Below are 18578 nucleotides of genomic sequence, written 5' to 3'. Positions count from 1 at the left end.
TAATTGATAATTGTATGGGTAAGGTTAAGACTCCTCCAGAACAACGCATAGCACGAAAAGTGGGAAAAAGAAAGAAGTGAATAGGTCGTGAAATGAGCCTAATTGCGCAGATTGAGGAATATGAAATGGATCAAGTAATTCTCGATCTAGGGTCTGATGCGAATGTGCTACCAAAAAAAACTTGGGAAATAATGGGGAGACCTATGCTGTAGTGGTGACCTATCCAGATTCACATGGCCAATCAACAGAAAATCATTCCTATGGGGCACGTGTATGGGGTTACGGTGGATATTAAAGGAGCGAGTGCCCTGGCCGACTTTGGAGTGATCGAGATAGTGGACAATAGTAATCCATACCCTGCGCTATTAGGCATTGATTGGGTCTTCGAAATGGATGTGTTCATTAATGTTAAGAAGCGTAGGATGACATTTGAGAGGAAGGCACTATGAGTTATTATTCCATTGGATCCAATTGAAGGTGTGCAATATACGAAACCCATCTGCAATTATGAAGAAGAGGACGATTTGGATCAGATATATAAGATCACTGTGCGTGATGAGGACTGGATCAATCCTATAGTAGATGGATGAATTACATGATATATAGATAGCTCCTGCACCTTAGATTTTGATGAAGAGGTTGATAATTGGTAGAACATATTACACGAAGTCTCCTTGCTACGTTGCAACATGTTGACAAAATCGCTTCACTGCATATCCACAGAGGTATGAAATCTACCTCATTATGATGGTTTAGATGATGTTAACTTGTTTTTGGATAAGTTTGAAAGGGAGGTACCAGATGAGCATTGGTTCTAGGCACTAGATCTGGCGCTGCGCTCTACGCTTGCCCGTTGGTGGGGTACACATAAGGATAGATTCACTGATTGGAATGAATACAAGAGAATGATGAAGCTAAGGTTTGGGTATGCCAATATCCGTATGACGGAGAAATACACAGGAAAATATGATCTACATGAGAATTTTCCGCAGTGAGCTAAAGCTTGGGGAGAGGAAACTCAACTTGAATGAGTGCACATATTTTTTCACACTTTGGATACCATTCCGATGAACTAGTACCTAGAAACTGAGCTGCACCATGGGACGACCGAGTGGAATACCATGAGGGAAGGTTTCCTATTGACCTTCATCATTGAGGATGGCTTTGAATGTATTGATGAAGCGCTCCAAGAAATTAAGGCTGTAATATTTAGAATGCCTGAGGAACTGGTAGAATGGGTTCAACCAGACTAGAATACGAAGCTGCACCATGCAGTGGAATGCTATAATGTGACCGTAGAAGAAGAAGAAGATGACCCTAGAAATATCAACATTCTGGAGTTTGAGGGGCAACGCGAAGTTGAAGGACCCAAAGCAGTAATCTCCAATGTAGCAGAGCTTTTGAAGACTAGACAGGTAAACATTAGATCAAACGTGCAACCAAAGTTTGTGAAAATAGGCAACTGTTGGGATAAGGATAAAACTGGTAAGGTGACGGAACTTCTGCGCAAATACCAAGACTTTTTTCCCACCAAGTTCGATTTGAATGGGATAATAGGGGACTTGGGCATGATGAAGATTACTTTGAAGCTAGACACGAAACCTGTAAAATAGTGACCCAACCGTTTGAATCCCAAATACAAGTAAATGTGCACAAAGAGTTGGACAAAATGCTAGAGGTTGGGATCATTGAGCATGTGGAAGAATCAGACTGGGTGAGTACTATGGTAGTCTAGGAAACGAAGCAACAAGATGAAATCTGGATATGTGTCGATCTGAGGAAGCTAAATGATGTGTGCGTCCACGACCTGTTTCCAATGTCGTTTACAGATGAAGTCCTAGAAAATGTTGGAGGGAAAGAGGTCTACTCATTCATTGGCGAGTTCTCTGGGTACCATCAGATCAAGATCACGTCAAAGGATCGCAACAAGACCACCTTCACGAAGGAATCGGGGTGTTTCAATAGATGGTAATTCCATTTGGATTGAAGAATGCACCTGCGATCTTCCCAAATGTAGTAATTTCAGCTTTTAAGGAATTTCTCCATAACTTCTTAGAAGTATAATTTGATGATTTGATTTTATTTGGGTTGGTAAAGCTCCATGTTGCAAGTCTGTGCCTTATGTTGGATACTTGCCACAGACAATAGATCACCCTGAATCTGAAAAATTGCATCTTTTGTGTTCCTTATGGAATACTACTAGGTCACGTGGTTTGAAAACTGGGATTGATGGTAGACCCTACAAAGATAGACGTTATTGTCAATTTGGAGGCCCTAAAGAACATAAAATAGCTGCGCACGACACTGGTCCATACAGGTTATTATAGAAATTTTATTAAGGAATATGCACAAATCACTGTGCCAATGGAGAAATTGTTGAAGAAGGACGCGACATTCTACTAGGATGAAGGGTGTTAGAACTGTTTAAAAATTTTGAAGGAGAAAATGGTCACCGCCTCTTGGATTGGAAAAAGGATTTTGATGTTCATGTGGATGCTTCTTGTATTGCGCTGGGTGTAGTTCTAACCCAACCAGGTGAAGGTGATATTGATCATCCTATAGCATTTGCGAGTAGGAAATTGTCAAAGGTGGAGAAGAACTGCTCGACTACGAAGCGTGAAGGACTGGAAATGGTGTACGTGCTACAAAAATTTTGGCACTATCCGTTAGGCATGCAGTTCAATATGTATACATACCATTCTACTCTAAAATACCTGGTCAATAGCTTGTGTTGGGGGGAAGATTTACATATGGTTGTTGCTCTTTCGGGAGTACAATTTTGAGGTGATTGTGAAGCTCGGATGATTGAATGTTGGTCCTAATCATATATCCCAGATTGAGACTGGTGATGAGCCTACCAGTTTGGAAGAAGGATTTCTAGATGTGCAGCTCTTTGCAGTTCATGTCGTAGACAATCACTTTGTTGATGTAATCCAATTTTTGACAACTAACACAGCACCAAAAGGATATTCTACATAGCAGAAGAAGGAGTTGGTGGTTCACGTGCCAAATGTTTATGTGATCGTTGGACACCTATATAAAATGGGCTCTAAATAAATGTTGTGTTAATATGTCCCAAAGTTTGAACACCCAAGCATCCTCGCAGAAGCACAAGAAGGAGTGGCTGGAGGACACTATGCAGGAAGACTGACCGCACAGAAGATCTGTGCGTGGGACTTTGGTGGCCAATGATGCATAAGGATTCAAAAGCATATTTTAGGGCATGCGATGCTTTCCAATAGATGGGGAGACCATCACGAAGGGACAAATTTCCCTTAAATTCACAGATAACTTTGCAAGTATTTGATAAGTGGGCAATTGATTTTGTGGGTCTGATCCAGCCACCAAGGAAAAAGACTGGAGTGCAATATATTATTACAGCAACTGAATACTTGATGTGATGGGTGGAAGTGCAACCAGTAAAGGACTGTAGCGTAGCTACTACTGCAAAGTTTATTTTTGAGTTTATCTTGTCTCAATTTGGCTACCCTAAGATATTAATGAGTGATAGGGGCACACACTTCTTGAAAGAAATGATTGTCACAATGCTTGAATAATTCCAGGTTTGTCATCAGAAATTACGCCCTATCACCCTCAAGTTAATGGTACAGTTGAAGCCTTCAACGAAATCCTAGAGAGTGCTTTGAAAAATGTTTTCAACGCGAAGTGGAATGACTAGGATGTGTGCATACCAATAGTCCTATGGGCATATAGAACCACTTGTAAAAATTTGACATGCCAAACCCATTTCACGTTGGTCTATGGGTAGGAGGCTGTGATGCCCACGGAATATATTGTGTCGAGTCTACGAATTGAAGCACTGACGAATATGGATGATCGCGCTACTATGGAGGAGTGTCTCACACAACTGATGGAATTGGAGAAGGATCTGTTCTTAGCAGGATTTCACCAACAGGTACAAAAGGAGCTTGAAAAGGCATGGCATGATTGACATATAAAGAAGCACACCTTCCAGGTTAATGATTTGGTATTATTATATCACAATGAATTTAAGAAATTTCCTGGGAAGTTTCAAATGCATTGGTTGGGACCTTATGTGGTAAAAGAAATTACAAATGGTGGCGCAGTTAAGCTCGCAAAGCTGAATGGAGAATTGTTTCCAGGCAGAGTCAATGGCAGTCGATTTAAGTTGTACAAGGGTGATCCCGCTCCTGTATAATGACTATGTGATGGCGGGATAGTCTTAGTACTCTGGGTAGTTGCAAGGAACTAAGGGACTATAAACTACACTGCAAAAAATGGAAAGGACGAAGTAAGAGGGTTGTGCGATGGAAGAAAGTAGGGCACCAAGGGGAGATGTGCCACAAAGCTTGGTGTTGCACAACCTGGTCAAAAAGTAGCTGTTGGAAGCACTGTAGCTGATTGGATAGAAAAATTTATGTTAGAAGGAGCGCGAAAAGCGCATTTGTGGGGCATATCTTTGGAAATCTACAACCAAAGATGCATTAATGATAGAAATATGGAGGGAATGGTTGGATTCAAATTCGTATTCTCCTATAAATCTGGCATCTTTCCCTGCATTTGAACACTTTTCTTCCTGAGAGTTGATTTTGAGCTTTTTTGCCTTGTGTTGTGCCAAGATTTGAACTGTATGTCTGAGCCAGATTGGGAAGAACTCTTCTCACTACTAATATAGTTCTCCGTACAAATATTGGCATGAAAAATCATGCGGAAGTGTCGCGCCGATGAGGTTCTAGTGCCCGTGCTTTATTTGGTTACAGAATGTGCCAAAGGAGTCCAATACAGCTGGGCTTAGTACCTACGAAAAGAGTTCTTGGAGAAATGTTGGGAGGCCCATGATGAGGGCAAGGCATTTCATTATTCCTGTTTACTGCTATTGATTGCATTAGTAGCATGGAGGACGTTGGAGGACAACATGTTTCCTCCCCAGTTTGGTGGAGATGGATCTGCGCACAGTGATCAACCAAAGGTCGAGGCTATCACCTACCTTATATGATCAGTATGAGCCTTATGCCAACTTCAAGGCTAAATTTCATAATGTGTATGTTCACGCCAGAAGGGATCTGAAGAAGATATGGTACAAGTTGCCTTATCTTGTAGGTAAATAACCTGGAGAGTGGCTTTACCCATCAGATCCAGGCGCAGGAAGAGTAAGGCAGTAGAAGGTACCACCACGCAGACATCAACAATAGAGAAAAAAAAGGAAGCCCAGAAGACTGCAGCTCAGGAGAAAGTTGCACAATGGAAAGAGGTCATAGCTAAGGAAGATGTTGTTAAGGAAGTTGTTGCCAAGGAAGCTGCTGACAAAGAGAAATTGGCCCAAGAAACCATAATTGATGTTAACAATTCTAACTCTCAGCAAACACAAGACCAAGAAGGGTCAAATGCAGAAGAGGGAGGGGGCGTAGAGTAGGAAAAACCCTTTGTGGTTAGGAAAAGAATAAAGTAGACAACCTTGGGACCGCGGAAGAAACAAAAGTCGGATAAATTCACCCATGTGGATCGTTAGTCCTCACTAAAGGGGACTTAGAAAAAATTGGCGAAAAGGTCAGGGACAATACAACAGAATTATGGATCCAGTTTGAGTAGTAGTACTATCAGGCGTTGGGAAATGTGAAGAAGGATCTACACAATCAGCAAATCCAGACATGCTGACTACAAGCGAGCATAGGTCAAGTAGGCGGGATTCAGGAAATACTACATCAAGCGAGCATGACAGTGTTGGAAACATATCGGAATTTGGATATCCATGTGAGTCAATTGTCAGATGGGGCCCTACGCACCTACTTAGAAGAGGCCAAGGCCTAGCTTTTGGAGATCAAGAATCTAGGCATCAACCTCGCGACACTCCCTATCCAAACCCTGCATGAGTTACACCAAGGAGTATCAGATGAGATGAGGGTTAGGGAGAAATGAATGTCGTTGGTGATTAATTAAGTAAAAACAAACAACCAACGTATCTTTGAAGAAAAGGCGCAGGCACTAAAGGAGAAGGAATAAATTTCTATGTGCAACCTGTTAGAGTCGGTCTTGAGCCCTCCATCAGCGATCAAAACTCTTTGCATTTGCATATGTAGGTGTCTCATCAGTGTCAATTTTTTGCATCCCATTAGGCATGCCAAAAACTGATGGAGGAGCTGGTGTATTTATACCCCTCTTGGCATTGCTGGCTCAGGTCATTTCAGTCATTAAGCTCTTTTAAGCTTGTATTGTCTTGTCTTGAGGTCAATTTCCTAGGTCTAGGGTTTTGGTCAAAAATGTCTACAAGGTCATGTTTTGAAGGTCAATAAGTGCTCAGCAAGCCAGAGGGATGATTGTAAAGATGTTTATTCGAGATTTTTAATCTTGTACAGTTAATTTTCACCTTGGATTTAAAAACTTTGTTTTTAAAGCCAAGGTCATTTTAAATTTTTGTAAAAAGTGATGAAATTTCAAAAGTGTTCAGCGGACAAAATGCAACCCTGGTCCCCTTGCCTAGATCCCTCAGATGATCTACCTGCAAAAAGAATCAAGTCAAAGCACTAAATGAGTCAATTTCAGGACAAAGGAAGCCAAAAAGTCAGTTTTGTAAAGTGTCGATGAGAAACTTTAGAAAGTGGGTTTGAGCATGAAATTTTTTCAAATGGAGTTTATAAAAACCCAATCTCCCTCCTTTTACTCTCATTATGCATCCAAGGCATTGGCAAGTGCAAGTGAGCAAGTATCCAAGAGCTTTGGGTGAAATCTGGTCAAATTTGGGTTCAAGACAAGCGCGCGACCCGCCAGGCCAGGTGCGCGCAACCCGTCAGTGAGCATCCATCAGTGTTGTTTTGTAATGGGCGCGACCCGTAAGGCGCGCGCGACCCGTTGGGTAGGGCGCGCGACCCGTCAATGTTTCCCCTGCAAACTCAACTCAAAATCGCTCAAATTTCCTCCAAATCTTCAAGTTGTTTGAGCATAGAAATCATCATTTGATAAAGCAGAAGCAGCAGTACATTTTGTCCACTTTGCTCTTTTAAACATGTCAGAAACCGAAACCTATGAGCAAAGTGATGACCAGTCATCAGCTTCAGAAATTGAGGTACAGAGGAGGCCTCATAAAGGTGGAAAGGGTGGACATCATAAGCGAGAGGAGCCCACCACTTTAGCTGAGTTACAGGCCTGTCTTATGGCAGTCACATGTTTTCAGTATATGTCTTGTTATGAGTTCTGTGAGAGGATCTCTCAGATTCAACACCACAGAGAGTTGGCCCGACTTTTTGTTTTACACTTGCATGATGGACATGTCAACCTTGCAGGGGTGGACTTTACATTGACACCCGAGGTGATCTCACATGCCACAGGGATACCTAATGTTGGGGAGGTGTGGAACAAACGCAAGGTGCTAGATTATGTTCATTTTGAGCATTTTGTCCGGCCACCATTCATGAGACATTTGGCAGGTGTGTTTCCATTCAGGTTTCTCAGGAGCGAGTATGCTCCCATGATGAGGCTCATTATGCACTATTTTACTTGTGAGGGCAGATTTTCACAGGTGTATTCATATCATATTCGCCTCATGATGCACTTCACCCGAGTGAGGATGATGAACATCCCGGTTTTCTTCTATCAGAACATTCATAGGATGGTGCCCATGTTGCAGAGGAAGAGCCCGGCACAGCAGTATAGGAGCCTTTATCATTATGGTTTGATTCAGCTTGTAGTATTGCATCAGTTGACTCAGTAGGGTATCTCATGGGAGGAGTTCATCTCTCGGGAGTTTTTCACAACACCACCCTCGCCACATCCCGAGGTTGTTCACGAGGAGGGAGGACCATCTCAGCAGCATGAAATCCCTATCACTAGACATGTCAGCTCCTCACCTCTGGTCACCTATCAGAAAGGCCCGAGGGCCTTATTTGTAGCAGCTAGGCGAGTACTATCTCCACAGCAGGTGGAAGGGGTCTCGCCTTCATCATCAGCTCAACGAGTGTTATCTTGAGGCCATTTCTCCGAGCCAAGAGGCAAAGGTGGTCATTTAGCATCTCAAAGATGAAAATGATGCCTTACAGAGGAGATTAGAGGGTGCACAATGGACATTACATACCTGGAGCATCCCAACAAACAGTTGGAGGAGGAGAAGGCACTTGATGAGCTATGGAGGATTCGTAGTGACCGAATCTTGAACCGAAGAAGACCCGGTGACCCATTGCTTGCTGACCGAGAGTCCATGCTCATCCAGGTCAATGCACACTTGGAGAGGTTGTTGGCTAAGGCCAACCAAGAGAAGAGATTGTTAAGGAACATGAAGAATTATTACTAGGCAAGAATGCATGTGTGCAAGGCAAAGATGAAAATGTTTCAAAGGCGGTTGATTGAGGCACTGAAAAGGAGAAAGAGGCCAAATCCCCTCCGTATCTTGGCTGAGGCTTCACTCAAGGATCAAGGCACTAAATAGCCCAGCCAAAGCATGAATCCCAAGAAATTTTGAGAATTTTGGGTGAATTTTGGCATTTTTTGGCAATTTGCAGGTTTTTCCCATTAACAGGTCTCACCCCCCGCGCGACCCTACATTAGGGCAACTCCTTTTGACCAAAACTCAGCATTTCCAGATTTTTCATGCAAAGTTACATATGCTCATGGATGGACTTGAGATTTGGTGAAGTTTTAGGCCTCCAGAGAGTCAAAATACATGCAAAAATTGACTTTCTGCCACTTTTTTGAATTGCAGAAAGCAGTCTTGGGAGATTTGAGTTTTGACAGGGAAAATTAACTCCAAATTCATAAATTCTAGTTGGGTTGGAAAGTAGACTCACAGACCTTTCCAACAAGCCCACTTTTGCTCAATTTGGCCACCTGCAAGTGCCCCAAACATGGATCCAAAGGCGTGCGACCCATCAGGCAGGGGCGCGCGACCCGTCAGGCAGGGGCGCGCGACCTGTTAGGCAGTTTTGTCCAAAAATGCACTGTACAGCCCAGAAAACGCAGATTTGACTCAGTTTGACTTTTTGAGATGAAATGTGATTCTCTTTGATGTAATTATTGTACTTTTTAGACACTTTTACTCTTATGTAACACTTCTAGAACATTCATTCATGAAAAGGGTAAATGTTAAGTGAATGAATTGGTTTCCAAGTTTATAGAGGCAAGTTGTTTTGACTGCCTAATTTGTAGTGCTTAGTTTAGAAGTGGTTGAAACAGCTCCTAGGATAGTGAGCTCGACCCATGGAGGCAGGGAAAGAGGTTAGATCATCTATATTATGTACTTTTTTGCTCATTTTCATGGTTGGACTCTTGAGGGAGAAAGCTATCATTGTATTATTCACTGTATCTCTGCAATTTTTGGCTAAGGAAGACCAGGGTTTTGCAGTCCTCTTTGGGATTCTTGTGGACTCATGTGTTGATGGTGTGTTTCTCAATGTTCTTGTAAGCTTGTTATGTGATTCATTTCCTTTCTTTTACTTCTACACATTAAACAAATGAAGTGTTAAAGTAAGAATTCATGCTTGCCATGCTCTGCTTTTAAATTTGTTTAATTTCAATGTTTTCTTCTGTCTAAAGAGAATTCAAAGTGATTGTTTGCTCTCTTTAGCTCCTCATCTTTCATTCTTGACCATTCACCTCAGTTAAAGGCATCAACGCTGTCTCCTACCTCGCCCCAAGGAACCCCCTGCAGAAACTGTGTCTAATCCCGCACCCAAAATTGCCCTCTCCTCAATTTGCCACCAAAAACCCAAAAAACCCCAAATCAAACTCTTTGATCATTTTACTAGCCTAATATCAGTGTTACCTCATTGGTCATCTCATCTATTGAAGATTTTACCGAGATAGACCGGAGAGAGCCTTCTCCTGCCCCGTAGGGCTAGCTACGAGGCTAAATGGTTTGATGTTGCCTCGAGGTTTACCTTTCTCAGCCTGAGGTGAAATTTCAAGCGCTAACATACTGGCGACCATACTGGGGAGAACAAACTAATCATTTTCTCATTGACGTGTTATTTCATAAGTCTTAGACGGAGCCTGAAGTTACGCCAGGTAGCCTTCGAAAACGCTCTTGTTTTACATCAGCGTTAGTAGATAAACGCTGCTTCAGTCAATCTCCATGAGCTTGTGAACGTAGCGCTTCATTAACACTGTACCCCAGTATAATTGTTGACTCTGAGCCGTGGATGATAGGTTGAGAGTTTTCACAGGCTGAATGGTTTTTCTTTCCTAGTCTTTTTGAGAAAACAAGCTGGCTACAGATCCTAGACCCATTTTCAGATCTCATTCATGCCCAACTATTTTTGATTATCTTGAAGATTTAGATTTTGACGAAAGCTTTGAGTTGTCACTGTTTAAAGCCAAGTCTGAAAGTACGCTCAATTCTCTAGTCCTTGACCCTGATTTTGCAGCTGCTATTGAATTTGAGAAACATAACAAATTGGTCGAAAATTTCATCTTGAGACATCTCCAGACACATATTCAAGCTACCACCCTTGCTGATTTTGTTGAGAATATTTCTGATCATATTGGATCCACTATCACGGCTCACGAAGAATCTTATCCTCCTTATGTTTTAGTTACGCCTATAATCACCTATCCCGAATCCATAGTCAGTTCTCCTCCTACTTCTCCTACCCCTCCGACTCCCCCGACTCCACAGCCTCCTTTTATTATAGTCCCTGCTATCACAGCTCCTCCTCTTCATACTCCTCCTACTCCCCCTCCTAGAACAATGGCTGCTCGGTTTGCCCCACTTGCTTTGCCTGCAAATCTTCATGATATGCCAGCTGATTATCAAAGCAAAATTCCCATGTTTGATGGTACTCCGCAAAGTATTACTGCTCAGCAACATATCGACAAAATGACCACTTTCTTTGATCTATATGAGTTATATGAAGAAGATGTTACCATGCGGTTGTTCGTGCAAACATTTTCCGGAGAAGTTAGAAAATGGTTCAGAGGGTTGATAGCTAATAGCATTGCAACTTTGGAAGCACTTCAGAATCAATTCTTAGATCGATGGGAAATCAGAAAGGATCCGCTTCAGATTAATGCCGAATACAACAACCTCAAACGCAATCCGGGTGAGTCAGTTCAAGATTACATAATCAGATTCAATACAGTTTACAATGCTATTCCCGATGACTTGAGGCCATCTAGAAAATCTGCACTTCTTAAGTTCCTGGATGGTTTTGATCCGGAGATGGCTTATTCATTGAGAGATAGAGATCCTCCTACCTTGGAGGATATGCAAAATATTGCTGTCAGCGTTGAGGCAAACTTGAATGACAAAAGAGCAAGGATGAAGGCAGAAAAGCGAGTCACAATCAAGGAGGAAGCATCCACATCAAATCAGGTTCTCCGTGAAATTGAACAGCTTAAAAGGGCAGTTGAAAAGGTTACTATTGACAAGCCGGAGCCTCAGATTCGTAATCCAAATTTCAGAGGTCAACAACAGCAACAATATAGGATCAAGCAGCGTGAAACAAAGGCACAAGAGGCAGCAGTTCAGCAGCAAATGAAACCTCCTTTTCAGCAGAATTTTGTTAGTCAAGAATCTGATGATGAAGGTGATAATGTTGGAGAGGAAAACCACTTCTTCACTCCTGATGACATGCCCACTTATATTACAGAAGAAGATGAGTTGGTGAGTAATTCCGTCATTCCCCAAGATGAGCATTATATTTTGTCAAACGATGCAATACTTGAAGAAGAATCCGAAGAGTATCAAAGAGGGTATTTGCATGTGTTATCAGCCCAGCAAGGCCAGCAAAGGAAATTGAGAAACCGACCTATTCCCATAAATCCCATTCAGAAAAGGAAAGATACATCAAAAAAGAATGATTCAGCTTCCTCACACGCAAAAGGAAAAGATATAGTCGGTCCTTCAACAAGTCAATCATCACCAGCTGCTAAGATGGATCAGCCATCAAATGCACCAAAAGATAAAGCTGATAAAAGAGATAATCCGGCTAAAGAAGGTGAGAAGGTTTCAGTTTTCAGTTTGGAGAATGAGATTGCAAAGTTGAAAGTGCCCGTTCCTTTGGCAGAAACTATGAAGAATAGCACATACCGAGGCTAGCTCTCCAAGATGTTGAATTTTGATCCAATGCTAGACATGGTGAATGTACAAGATGATCAACCAGAGTTGATTTTTGGACCAGCTTTAAATGGTGAGTCTCCTGAAAGTGATGTTCCTCCATTTTATATTAGTTTGCGATTGCATGAGTTTGTGTTGCACAATGCCATGTTTGACTCGGGAGCTTCTCATAATTTGATGCCGAAAACGATCATGGAGAAGCTGGGAGTTGACATAACAAGGAAGTATCATGATTTGTATTCGTTTGATTCCAGCCGGGTAAGATGTATTGGTTTGATTAAAGACTTGGTGGTGAGTCTAGATCAAATTCCGGCGAAGAATGTTTTAATGGATGTGGTGGTGGCGGATATTCCTCCGCGGTTTGGCATGTTGTTGTCGAGATCATGGGGAGCCAAACTCAAAGGTACACTTCAGCTTGATTTTTCTTATGCTACAATTCCAGTTTTCGGTCAAATGAGGAAGTTATATCGGGAACAAAAGATGAAATATATGATCACTAGTAAGGAAAAGCCCGTCAATCATCCTGTAAATTATGTACAAACAGATTTAGAATCTTTTGTTTTGTTTGCGGATAATTTCAATGAGGTAGATAGTCAGTTAGTGCAAGTAGAAGATATACCAGGCATTTCAGAAAATTTCAGAGAAGTTTTGACAAAGGAAAATGAAGAAAGGTCTGCTGTCATAAGGCCAATTGCTGAAACAAGTGGACAGCAAACAGAGCATGCAACAACATCAGATTTTCAGCATTTAGATGATGATGAGGATGGTCTTTGGACCATGGATTTTGATGGCGCAGTGGGCAGCGATGGTGCTGGTATAGGTGTGTGGATTCGAAGCCCATTTTCAGTCCAAAACCAAGTTCCAAGCAAGGTACGGGTATGTTCTTATAAATTGGCATTTGATTGTTCAAATAATGAGGCGGAATACGAAGCTCTTATTGCTGGTCTGAAAATCCTTCAGAAGTTGAAGGCAAAGAAGATAGCAGTATATGGCGACTCCGAGTTGGTTATCAAGCAAGTGAAAGGTGAATTTCAGGCCAAACATCCTCGTATGCGAGCATATCGGAATGCTGTCCTAGATATCTTAAAGCGGTTTTCAGAACATACTTTGACATGTGTGCCCCGGATTCAAAATGGTGTTGCGGATGCATTGGCAAAGGCAGCAAGTAATCTGAAAATACCCATGAATTCTAGCAATAAGTTTGAGATATATGTGAAGCATCGTCCTACAGTTCCAGATAATCAAAGGTGTTGGCAAGTTTTCCAAGATGACGAAGAAATCAAAGATTTTCTGCAAATTGAGGGTAAATTCGAAGAGATTTCAATAGACATGGAAGCTGAAGGAGTAAATCATATGGATGTATTGCAGCTCAAGGACAATTACATTCCTAAAGGATTAATTCCTTTGGAAGAATTGTTCGATCAAGATGATGTGGCCCGCAAGCCAACTTTGAGGCCAACGGACGAAGGTGTTGAAGATGTCAATCTTGGGACAGCCGAAAATCCAAAGATGGTGAAGCTCTCGAAAGCATTGCCGCCAAAGGTAAAGAAAGAGTATATCAGATTATTGTCTTCCTTCTCTAATGCTTTTGCATGGGACTATTCAGACTTGAAAACTTATGACACAAGTATCATTCAGCATACCATTCCCATAAAGCCAAATCAAAAGCCTTTTCGACAAAGGTTGAGAAGGATTAATACGAAATTGCTGCCATTGATTGAGAAGGAAGTCAATAGGTTGTATAAGTCGGGAATCATAGTGCCAATCCGGTTTTCTGACTGGATTTCCAACTTGGTGCCCGTGAGAAAGAAGACTGGCGAGATTCGATTATGCATAGACTTCAGAAATCTGAACAAGGTGTCATTAAAGGACAATTATCCGCTGCCCAAAATGGACCATATATTGCAGCGGGTAGTGGGGGCATCAAGGATGTCATTGCTTGATGGTTATTCCGGGTATAATCAGATTTTGGTACATGAAGATGACCGTGATAAGACAACATTTACTACTCCATGGGGTACATTTCATTATGCCAAGATGCCATTTGGATTGAAGAACGCGGGTGCCACATTTCAGCGGGCAATGGACATGGCCTTTGCAAATGAGAAGGATGTCTTTTTAGTTGTTTATCTTGATGATCTGACCGTGTTTTCTAAATCAGATGAAGAGCATTTGTTTCATTTGACTAAGGTGTTTCAAAAGTGCAGAAAGTATGGCATCTCATTGAATCCGAAGAAGAGTCTTTTTGCTATGAGCGAAGGCAAGCTGCTGGGCCATATCATTTCTAAAGATGGCATTCGTATAGATCCTGCACGAGTGGAAGCAATTCAACAATTAGAGCAGCCCCGTAGCAAGAAAGAAATTCAGTCCTTCAATGGTAAATTGAATTTTCTGCGTCGCTTCATCCCCAATCTTGCCGAACATCTTAGAGAGATAACCAACATGCTCAAGAAGGACAACGAGTTTAAATGGACCGAAGAGGTGGTAAAGTCTTTTAATTTGATAAAGGTAATCTTGTCTTCAGCCCCAACTTTGATCAGTGGAGATTATACACAGGATTTTATTTTATTCTCATTTGCTTCTGAGCATACGTTGGCAGCCGTATTGATGCAAAAGAGAGATGGGGTTGAGAGGCCCATCGCTTTTTTCAGCCGTATCATCAGGGATGGAGCGCTGAATTATAATATTATTGAGAAGCAAGCATTGGCGCTGATTAAGGCCTTGAAAGATTTCCGGGTATACATATTGAATTCTCATATTTTAGCATATGTTCCCAATGCAGCTGTTAAGGATGTTTTAGTACAAACGGAACCGGAAGGAAGAAGGGGTAAGTGGATCGTTGCACTATTAGAGTATGATGTAGAAATTAAACCTACCAAGTTGATTAAAGGTCAAGGTATTGCTAAGTTGATGGCTGAAACAAATCTTCACATCCTTGATATCAAATTGATTGCTGCCTTGTCCGATGAAGATGAAGAAAATTCAGTTCTACAGGTATCCGATATCTTTGTGTCTTCTCCTTGGTATGCTGATATAGTTTATGTGCTTCAAAATTTGTCTTCACCTCCTGGGATGCCTAGAAACAAAGCTAGAACATTGAAGCTAAAGGCTGCCAAATTTTGCATTATCAAATCAGCACTTTATTGGAAAGATCCCGGTGGCATATTGCTGAACTGTTTGGTCGAAGAAGAAGCTAAGACAACAGTAGAAGATTTTCATAAAGGTGACTGTGGGGGTCATTTGTTTTGGAAGACCACGGCTAATAAGATTTTGAGAGCTGGTTTCTATTGGCCCTCTTTATTTTTTGATGTGTATAAAGCGGTAAAGAGCTATCATGAATGTCAAAATTTTCAAGGAAAGCAAAAGTTACAGCCGTTGCCTCTCAAGCCCATTGAAATCAGCGCACCATTTCAGCAGTGGGGTTTGGACTTTATTGGCGAAATCTACCCAGCATCTTCCGGGCAGCATCGATGGATCTTGACCGCCACAGATTACTTCACGAAGTGGATTGAAGCCATTCCCACTCGGCAAGCCACGGACTCGGTAATTATTTCTTTTCTTGAGAATAATATCTTGTCACGTTTCGGCTGTCCACACAAGTTGATTACAGATAATGCAACAGCATTCAAATCGAAGAAAATGGTTGATTTTTGCTATAAATATAACATCAGCTTGGGGCATTCAACCGCCTACCATCCTCAAGGTAATGGGCTGGCTGAATCTTCGAATAAATCTCTAGTGAACATCATAAAGAAATTGCTGGAAATAAATAAGAAGAGCTGGCACAAAAAGTTAGTAAATGCATTATGGGCTGATCGGGTAAGTCAAAAGAAGTCAATCGGTATGTCACCTTTTGAACTTGTTTATGGAGTTGATGCAGTGTTTCCTACTTCACTTAGTGTTCCAGTAGCCAAGTTGTTTCAAGAAGCTGGTGGCGAGGAGGATCCTATGCAACGTCGGATTAGTCAAATGATTCATTTACAGCAGACACGAGAGGAAGTTCATCAGAATTCCCTTAAGTTGCAGGAGCGCATAAAGAAAATCTATGACAAAAAGGCCAAATCAGATGATTTTCAGATCAATGATGTTGTTTTGAGATGGGATGCCCGAAATGAAGACAAAGGGAAACATGGAAAATTTGAAAACTTGTGGAAAGGTCCCTACAAAATTGCAGCATACCGTGGTCCAAATGCTTTTCTTCTCAAAAAAATGAACGGTGATGAATGTCTTGGTGGGTCGGTGAATGGCCGGCTGCTCAAAAGGTATCATGCTTGAGCATTTTCTGCTCTAATCACCCTCATTGTAATTACCATTTTACTTTCATTCTGCAGCAAGTGTGAACTGATCTCCCATCTTCAGTTTGGGGCCCGCGGTGAAGGCTATAATTCTGAAGATGATGATTAGTTGGTGTGAGTTTTTAAAGTTGTTTTAGTCAGTCTATTTTCTGCATAAAGTGAGTCAGTTAGTGTCAAAGTAAGACTAAGATTTCAGTCAATTGTCCAAGTCAAATAAAGTTGTTCAAGTTTGGTCACATGAGTAGAAGTTGACCCCATTGCCCAATGGTTGAAAGCACTGGTCTGCTCTCCCAGAGATCTGCGGTTCTTGGTACCTCCAAGGAGCTCCCATCCCCATTGGAGCCAATGTTAGAGTCGGTCTTGAGCCCTCCATCAACGATCAAAACTCTTTGCATTGGCATATGTAGGTGTCTCATCAATGTCAATTTTTTGCATCCCATTAGGCATGCCAAAAACTGATGGAGGAGCTGGTGTGTTTATACCCCTCTTGGCATTGCTGGCTCAGGTCATTTCAGTCATTAAGCTCTTTTAAGCTTGTATTGTCTTGTCTTGAGGTCAATTTCCTAGGTCTAGGGTTTTGGTCAAAAATGTCTACAAGGTCATGTTTTGAAGGTCAATAAGTGCTCAGCAAGCCAGAGGGATGATTGTAAAGATGTTTATTCGAGATTTTTAATCTTGTACAGTTAATTTTCACCTTGGATTTAAAAACTCTGTTTTTAAAGCCAAGGTCATTTTAAATTTTTGTAAAAAGTGATGAAATTTCAAAAGTGTTCAGCGGACAAAATGCAACCCTGGTCCCCTTGCCTAGATCCCTTAGATGATCTACCTGCAAAAAGAATCAAGTCAAAGCACTAAATGAGTCAATTTCAGGACAAAGGAAGCCAAAAAGCCAGTTTTGTAAAGTGTCGATAAGAAACTTTAGAAAGTGGATTTGAGCATGAAATTTTTTCAAATGGAGTTTATAAAAAACCAATCTCCCTCCTTTTACTCTCATTATGCATCCAAGGCATTGGCAGGTGCGAGTGAGCAAGTATCCAAGAGCTTTGGGTGAAATCTGGTCAAATTCGGGTTCAAGACAGGCGCGCGACCCGTCAGGCCAGGTGCGCAACCCGTCAGGTGCAGGTGACCTGTCAGCGAGCATCCAGCAGTGATGTTTTGTAACGGGCGCGACCCGTCAAGCGTGCGCGACCCGTTGGGTAGGGCGCGCGACCCGTCAACGTTTCCCCTGCAAACTCAACTCAAAATCTCTCAAATTTCCTCCAAATCTTCAAGTTGTTTGAGCATAGAAATCAACATTTGATAAAGCAGAAGAAGCAGTACATTTTGTCCACTTTGCTCTTTTAAACATGTCAGAAACCGAAACCTATGAGCAAAGTGATGACCAGTCATCAGCTTCAGAGATTGAGGTACAGAGGAGGCCTCATAAAGGTGGAAAGGGTGGACATCATAAGCGAGAGGAGCCCACCTCTTTAGCAGAGTTACAGGCCTGTCCTATGGCAGTCACATGTTTTCAGTATATGTCTTGTTATGAGTTCTGTGAGAGGATCTCTCGGATTCAACACCACAGAGAGTTGGCCCGCCTTTTTGTTTTACACTTGCATGATGGACATGTCAACCTTGCAGGGGTGGACTTTACATTGACACCCGAGGTGATCTCACATGCCACAGGGATACCTAATGTTGGGGAGGTGTGGAACAAACGCAAGGTGCTAGATTATGTTCATTTTGAGCCTTTTTTCTGGCCACCATTCATGAGACATTTGGCAGGTGTTGTTCCATTCAGGTTTCTCAGGAGCGAGTATGCTCCCATGATGAGGCTCATTATGCACTATTTTACCTGTGAGGGCAGATTTTCACAGGTGTATTCATATCATATTCGCCTCATGATGCACTTCACCCGAGTGAGGATGATGAACATCCCGGTTTTCTTCTATCAGAACATTCAGAGGATGGTGCCCATGTTGCAGAGGAAGAGCCCGGCACAGCAGTACAGGAGCCTTTATCATTATGGTTTGATTCAGCTTGTAGTATTGCATCAGTTGACTCAGCAGGGTATCTCATGGGAGGAGTTCATCTCTCGGGAGTTTTTCACAGCACCACCCTCGCCACATCCCGAGGTTGTTCACGAGGAGGGAGGACCATCTCAGCAGCATGACATCCCTGTCACTAGACATGTCAGCTCCTCACCTCTGGTCACCTATCAGAAAGGACCGAGGGCCTTATTTGCAGCAGCTAGGCGAGTACTATCTCCACAGCAGGTG

This window comes from Pinus tabuliformis, chromosome 5_1, assembly GCF_031772625.1.
Source record: "Pinus tabuliformis cultivar Carrire ecotype Pingquan chromosome 5_1, CPIR1, whole genome shotgun sequence".
Classification (NCBI taxonomy): Eukaryota; Viridiplantae; Streptophyta; class Pinopsida; order Pinales; family Pinaceae; genus Pinus; species Pinus tabuliformis.
This window is presented reverse-complemented; position numbering follows the sequence as displayed.